We start from the raw sequence: 8075 nt of genomic DNA on the forward strand, positions 1-8075 counted from the left end.
GGACTTATAATCCATAGGTCCATTAAGTCCCTTTGTTAGCTCACAACGGATTAACAAGGACTAATGTTTTGAAAGAATAATTTGAAGTGTGAATTAACTTAGGGATAATATGTTAATTGTATATAATACAATTAACTGTGTATATGAATACAATATAATATAGTTAATTTTGAAATAAAACTATATAATATGGAAGATTAATTAATAGGAATTAGATTCATATTAAAACTATAGTTTAAAAGTTGATATGAATGAGATTCATATTAAAATTATAGATTATGAGAGAAAAAAATATTTGAATATAGTTCAAATATTAACTTGATTAAATTTGAGATGTTTAAGTAATTAATTAATTAATTAACTTATTGTTTTATTTAATTAAATAAATTATATATTAACTTAAATTAAATCAAAGAAGTTATCTCCTATCTAAAAAAAATACAGAAGGTTTGTATTATACGTATGATGTTGGTATATTAATTCTCTAGAAAAATTTAGTTATACTCTCTTCAGATCTCTCTCTCAACCTTACAGGAAAACGGTTCTATTACAATCCATCTTCCTCACAATTCCCACATTCTCCAAAAAAGGCTCCCACAAGCTGGTCTTTTACCAGAGATATAACAAAGAATGCTTTTTGGAGGCATTACTGTTGAAGAGGAGGTGATCATTTTGCTGTGAAAGAAGAAATTGTTGTGCAGTAGAAGAGTCCTACAAAGGTATTTTTTTTTTCTTCTTTCTTTTTCCCCTTTCATGCTTAACTTAATGAATTACAACATATTTTAGATAGAAATGGAGATATCAGCTGAAAATCTTGTATTGCAATTGTGTGTTTTTCTGTATTTCATTTAGGGTACAATAGCCCGATTTATACACATTTTACCCTTTTAGGGTTTTACGGAAAAAAAAAAAGAATTAATAATTACAATTGAATTGAATGATGAATAGTAGAGTGACACATGGACCAATCACAAAAGGAAAGAATAAGAGGGAAATGATCACTGAAAATTGGTTGTAACAGAAATGCCAATTTTACTCAATTTCCACAATTGACCTCCTTGTGTGATGTGACAATCTTGACCTGAGGTGTCTCCTTTTGACTTTTTGACTTGTCCACATAATTTGCTAATAAGGCTTTCTCTCTAACATCCCCCCTCAAACTCGTGGGGAGATTAATGACTCCGAGTTTGGACCGTAAACAGAAGAATTGGGAGTGTGTAAGGAGTTTTGTTAGACAATCAACTAATTGATCCAAAGAGAGGACATACCGGACATCAAGTTTACCTTGAAGAACTTGATCTCGCACAAAATGCACATCGATCTCAATGTGCTTTGTACGAGCATGAAATATCGGATTAGTTGCGAGAGCTTCAACACTTATATTATCACACCACAGAATGGGTTTGCTAGCTGATAATAGTTGGGTTTCTAATAGCAAATGTCGGAGCTAAATGATTCCAGCTGATGCTTGAGCTAAAGCTCGGTATTCTAACTCAATGCTGGAACGTGCCATAACTGTTTGCTCTTTCGATGACCATGAGACAAGGTTATTATCAATAAAGATACAATAGGTAGCCACTGAACATCTATCATCAATATTCGATGCCCAATCAGCATTAGAAAAGGCAGTGATATCCAAATTTGTGCTCGGTTCAAAGAGTAATCCAAAGTATCGTATGCCACTAACATACATGAGTACTCTTTTGGTAGCCTGCCAATGAATGTCTGTAGGGGCTTTCAGAAACTTACTTAAATGATTCACTATATATGCAATGTCAGGCCGAGTACGAGTGAGATATTGAAGAGCACCAATAGTGCTTCTATAAATATATGGGTCTAATAATGGAACCCCATCAGTAGCTGACAACTTCTTGCCCATGGTACATGGTGTAAGAGCTGGATTAAGATCAAAGAGATTCAACTTACTAAGTAAATCTTCAATATATTTAGCTTGATTTATTACAAAGCCAGCCTCAAGATGGTGAAGTTGAATGCCAAGGCAATAAGTTAAGGCACCTAAGTCTTTAAGAGCAAACTTTCTACCTAGGGATTTAATCAGTTTTGTAATCAAATGAGAATTATTACTAGTAACAATGACATCATCCACGTAGACTAGCAGGAGTAAAATAGAGTTACCAAAGTGAAAAATGAATAAGGATGTATCAGCTTTTGAGTTCTTGAATCCCCAACTAATCAAGGCATGGTATTTCATACTCATGGCACGTGTTTAAGTCCATAAATTTCTTTGTCAAGTTTGCATATATAGTTTGGATGTGTAGAACTGATATATCTAGCAGGCTGATGCATATAAACATCCTCAGTGAGAGCTCCATTTAGAAATGCATTATTGATATCCAAGTGACGAAGGGCCCATCCTTTTGTAACAGCAAGACTAAGGACAACTTGAATAGTTGTTGGTTTAACAACAGGGCTGAAAGTTTCAAAGAAATTAATTCTAGGACTCTGATGATATCCTTTCGCTACTAATCCGACTTTATATCTTTGAATGCTGCCATTAGGGTTTTTCTTCAACCAGAAGACCCATTTGTTTCCAAGAACATTCAAGTGTGATGATGGAGGAACAAGATGCCATGTATTATTTGACATAAGGGTTTCATATTCATTATCCATGGCTGCCTTCCATTGAGGTGTTGTAAGAGGCACCTTTATGATTGTTGGTTTTGTTAATGTCCAGTCAGTGTGAGTGGAGGAAAGCCAAGCTTTGGGTTTAAAGATACCAGCTTTGGCTCTGGTTATCATAGGGTGAGAATGAGCAGACGGTTTTGGTATGAGTTGAGGAAGTGGTAGGTGAAGGGGCGGTGGCAGCTGGGGTAGACACGGCATCAGTTGGATGAAAATCAGGATGGTCAATAGGAACAACCAAGGGTTGTTGGGTTGGGCACTCAAGAGAGCTTGATGTTGGGTTAGGCGAAGAAGTATGGGAAGAATTAGGAAGTGGTATATTATGTAGATTTTGCTGAGTAGGGGGCAAACTGGCAGTGATATGTGATGTTGTATTGGAATTGGGTGAATCTGATTGTGGATTAGGGAGGGCCTGAAGTAGTGGACTCAGATTGGGAAGTAGTGAATACACAAGTATTGTTGGCTGAGTAATGTGCTGCCTTTGCAAAGTAGTGGAGACAGTGCCTTGAAAGCCATAAGAGAAGGGAAAATCAGTTTCATGAAACTCTACAGCTGTTGAGATGAATACCCTACCATCTTTGTTTAGGCAACGATGGCCTTTATGAACAGAGCTTGCCCCAAATATACACACTTTTCTAAGTGGAACTAAAATTTGTGAGTTTGATATGACCTTAGGCATGGAAAGCACGTACAGCCAAATGCCCTAATCTTGGAGATGTCAAGAGTCTTTTGAAGCATGGTTTGAATAGGAGAGGAGCCATTGAGAATAGGTGTAAGAAGGCCATTGATGAGAAAACAAGCCATCAGAAAGGTATCCCACAAAAAATGCAATGGCATGGATGCCTGAGCTAGTAGAATGAGCCCCATTTCAACTAAGTGCCTATGCTTCCTTTCTGCACGACCATTTTGTGCTGATGTGTGAAGGCATGAAAACTTGGAGATAATTCCCAATTCTTGACATAGACGGTGGATTTTAACATATTCTCCACCATTGTCTGACTATCATGTTTAGAAAATGTTGGAAGGCTGCCAAAGTATCAAATTTCAATTTTAATGGATAAATCCATATAAACCTGTTGTAATCATCCATGAAAAGCACATAATATCTATAGCCACTTGAAGACATGATAGGTGCAGGGCCCCAAACATCTGTGTGAATAAGATCAAACTTGTTTTGAGCACGAGAGTTTGAAATGGGAAAAGGTAATAAGTGAGCTTTGCCTAGTTGACAAGATTCACAAAACTAATGTTCTTTATTGCTTGAAACTGACTGATTACATTCTTTTAGAATAGACTTTAAGACTCTTAATGATGGTTGACCTAATCTTTTATGTCATAAGGCCATAGACTCAACCACATCCACACTAAGACCAATATTGAAAATAGTAGAATCATTATTTTTATGCAAGGGCTTATGCAAACGACTCCCCCTTCTTTCCAAATCAGCTCCAACTGCTGCAGCCTCTAACTGATATAAGCCTCCATTAAGTGTTCCTTTTAACAAGTGTGTGTGTGTGTAAGCTTGTCCTTAACAACACAAGAGTCACTATGAAACTCAACAAATACAACATTATCTTTTGCTAACTTTGAAATACTAACCAAATTCTTTGAAATTTCAGGCACACACAGAACATCAAGTAATTTTAATTGACAAGAATTTGCAGTAAGATAAGAGTTTCCTACAGCAGATATAGCCAGTGAGGCTCCATTACCAACAGTAACTCGATCAATACCTATGCTGTAGGATTGTTTAGGTTGTTGTAGTCCGTTGTGACATGACTGATCGCGCCACTATCTGCATACCAATTGGAATTTGCCACTGTCTCAGGTGTAGCAATAAAAGGATTAGTGTTCTGGGAAGTAAGAAAGGTTGTACGAGTAGGTCCTGAGCTGTCTTGGTTTTTATGACTCTTGGACTGTTGTTGATTCAGTACAAACTCCCTATTATACCTCTGATAGCAAACATTAGCAGCATGACCATATCGTGAACAGACTTGACATGTTGGGTGATTTCCTCGGCCACGGCCACGACCCCTGTGTTTCTCCCATGATTTTCGGTGTTAGCTTTTGAGTTGTTGTAGTTTTGCCAATTCGTGGAGTTATTGTTGCCCTAATTAAAAGATTGAGGAACAGAGGTAGGTCGATTAAGGGCTACATTGAAAGAGGCAGATTGATTGAGTGTAAGAGCCTTGGATGAGGTTTGATGTTCCAGCTGTTTCTCAAATGACAACAGCTTGGATTGCATATCAAGCCATGATATATCAGGTTTGCTTTGAATCACAACAACCACGGGGTTGTATTCTTCATCTAGACCAAGTAAAACTTAGGAAACAAGAGTGTGAAGGGAAATTGGGTTGTCTGCTTGTGCTAGATTATTAGAATGTAATTTCATTAGTTTCAAATAATCAGACATGGACAAGTTGCCTTTGCGAGTTTGTTGGAAAACGTGTCTTAGATAATCCTCCTTAGCACTTGATTGAACTTCAAATAGAGCTTAAATCACTTTCCACAAATCTCGAGCATTATCACAGCCCATCAGCTGAACGGAAACCTCAAGAGACATAGAGTTATAGAGCCAACCGAGAAGAAGCTAATCAACAGTTAGCCAAGCTTCATATTGCGGATTAAGGACTTTGATAGCTGTTGAGCTGGATGCTCCACCCAGGTTTGAAGATTGGGCGTTTTCCGCAACAAATCCTGATTCAGGGGTTCCAGTCCATGGTTGGGAAATGAACATGGGAGGGCATGGAGCAGTATCTGAAAGGTTGCCTTCGAGCTTGTAGCCTTTTAGAATCGGAAGAGCCAACGTTTTCCAGAGCATGAAATTCTTGTTGGGATTGATGCCCTAAACTCTCGTTGGTCCTGTAGTTTGTAAACACTATATCGAACAAACACTTGTGATGTAATAATATATGATATTTTCTTCACTGTTGTTTATGAAAAAATGGATGTTTTAATTGCTTTACCACAAACCATAAACTAAGATCCCTGATTATCGTTGTAACTTACATGTATATGGAGATATATAGGTGGATCATGCCTTAAGTGATAACCAAAATGGTCTGTAGTATATGGATATAAGAGGAAAACCTTATCCTGGTAACGCTACGGATGTGGCCCACTTTGTAGAATAGTTACAAGTGTTGTGACTTGCTATAGATGGTTAGATCATGATCATTCATGTGGAGACATGCGAGGGAGGCGTCCTATATAAATGAGTTTGTATAAGATCGGACCACGAAGTATAATAGTCTTGTTATATAATGCCGTTTATGACAAAGACTTCATTTCACTAGGATGACCATAGGTAACATGACCTCAATCCTGGATGAGTTGGGAACTCCTGCCTTTGAGGGCAGTCTTTTGATTTGCATGGGTGCGAGTGGCCAGATTGCCGACTCAAACCTACCACTTTGGGGATTCGTCTGATTGGGGAGCTGGAAACTCAGCTACACAAGATGGAATTCACTTCTTCCCCGAAGCAGGGGTAAGTAGATAGATTGCACCCTTAAGGGCTGATTCTGAGGCTTGAAAGATGTGGTGCCACACACCTTCTCATGGCCCGAGAGGTATCCACGCATAGTAGAACTATGTTGTATTGTTCATTAGAGGGATCAGTGGTACTTAAGGAGTTAGATGTAACTACAGGGGAAAAATTGTAAATTGGCCTAGCTGTACTTACGAGCATCTGTGAAGGATTATCGTACTGTTTATTGGTTATATCTAATGGACACAGAAATATATCTGTGGTGAGAAGAGTGCAACTGTCAGTCTTTAGTGGAATGTCTGGCAGTTAACGAATGGTGGATCTCATGGCTAAAGAGTTTAGTCAGCTATTCACGTACTGTTGGAGCTTCAAGCCACAGGTCCATAAGGTCCCCTTGGTAGCTCAATGGATTTAAGTTGAGAATCAGTTTTTTCGGTCAGACTGAAATGTTCAAATTGACAAGAGGGAGTTTGATTATATATGATATGATTAAACTGGTCAATTATATATGATATAGTTGACATGATGTATGAGATACATTAATTGGAGGAAAAGAATATAAATATGATTTATATCTAGTGGAGGAGAAAAGGACCATGGTTTATATGTTGCATATGATGTGATATTAAACTATAGATTATAAATATAATATGATTATATTTATTTTTTAATTAAACAATTATGAGATAATTGTTGGTTTTTCTCCATTACCACACGAGATAGTGGGAGGTTACATTCAATTTTCGTAACTAAAGGATAAAATGAAAATAGTATTCATTTTGCAAGGAAATCGAATAATCGCTTCATGATTTAGTACACTGCCCATCGTCTAGTAAACGAGAGCCTACACGATAGCTCAAGTTATCCTAAACGATCGTGAACATGTGCATATTTCCTAAATGATCGTATAGTCTTTTCTAGGCGATCGCGCACCCAAGTGGTTTACCTAAATGATTGTCTAAACGATCAACCCCAATTTACTACACGATCGTGTACCTTTTACTAAATGATCAAGAACCCGTCTATGCGATAGATATAAAACCTCTTCCACTTGCTTGGTCGTGGTAAACGATCGTTGTTTCCTTCTCTCTACCAAATCCAACAGAGCCCACACCTCATGGATTCTCAATCCGAGAATACCGAGGTTACTGAGTAGTTGTGTTCTCCTTGCTACCTGTTCGTGAGAAGTCCGTTCGGTGGTAGATGACAACGAGATTTGGTGGACGATAGGCTTGGCGATCAAAGCAACTGCATGAGTTGCCGCTCCTGACGAGAGCGAGAGTTCAAAGAAGAAAAGTTCTTCAAGAGGTATGTCTGTCATTCCTCTGTTGTTTAAGTTTGAAAAGCACGTCTTAATTTGTTGTTAAATGTATAACTTGTATGTTTGTTAGTGAATGCGGTATGTCTGTCATAATGAATTTGGAACGATCTTACTTCCGCTCATAGGTACTCTTTGATAAGGGTTCCTTCAATTCCCTCGTTCAAGCTTCACACTTGTTATCTGGTTGAGCAACTGGTTCAATGGCGGGATGCTAAATTTTGTGGTTTCTAATGCCATAGGTATAGCTCCGGTGGTGGCGTTTGCCATGAAAGCTTTGATACCAAGATAGAAATTGAGATGTTAGTTGAAAAATTTTGTATTGCAACTGTGTTTTTCTGTATTTCATTCAAGATACAATAGCCTGATTTATACATATTTTACGCTTTTAAGATTTTAAAGATAAAAATAAAGAATTAATAATTAAATTGAATTGAATGATGAATAGTAGAGTGACACATGGACCAATCACAAAAGGAAAAAATAAGAGGGAAACGATCATCGAAAATTGGCTGTAACAAAAATGCCAATTTTACTCAATTTTCACCATTGACCTACTTGTGTGATGTGTCAATCTTGACCTGAGGTGTCTCCTTTTGACTTTTTGACTTGTCCACATAATTTACC

At 37.5% G+C, this 8075-nt stretch overlaps 1 long non-coding RNA gene across 1 annotated transcript; it reads left to right on the forward strand.

Moving 5' to 3' along the window:
• Positions 1-942: 942 nt before the first annotated feature.
• On the forward strand, positions 943-7810 carry LOC150038486 (uncharacterized). The gene is made up of 2 exons (XR_016524652.1): positions 943-7438; positions 7577-7810. It is a non-coding gene; the product is annotated as an uncharacterized LOC150038486 (long non-coding RNA).
• The last annotated feature ends 265 nt before the right edge of the window (positions 7811-8075 follow it).

The sequence above is a fragment of the Benincasa hispida genome, chromosome 1 (assembly GCF_027475165.1).
Source record: "Benincasa hispida cultivar pf3 chromosome 1, pf3_genome.v1.1, whole genome shotgun sequence".
In the NCBI taxonomy this organism is placed as follows: domain Eukaryota; kingdom Viridiplantae; phylum Streptophyta; class Magnoliopsida; order Cucurbitales; family Cucurbitaceae; genus Benincasa; species Benincasa hispida.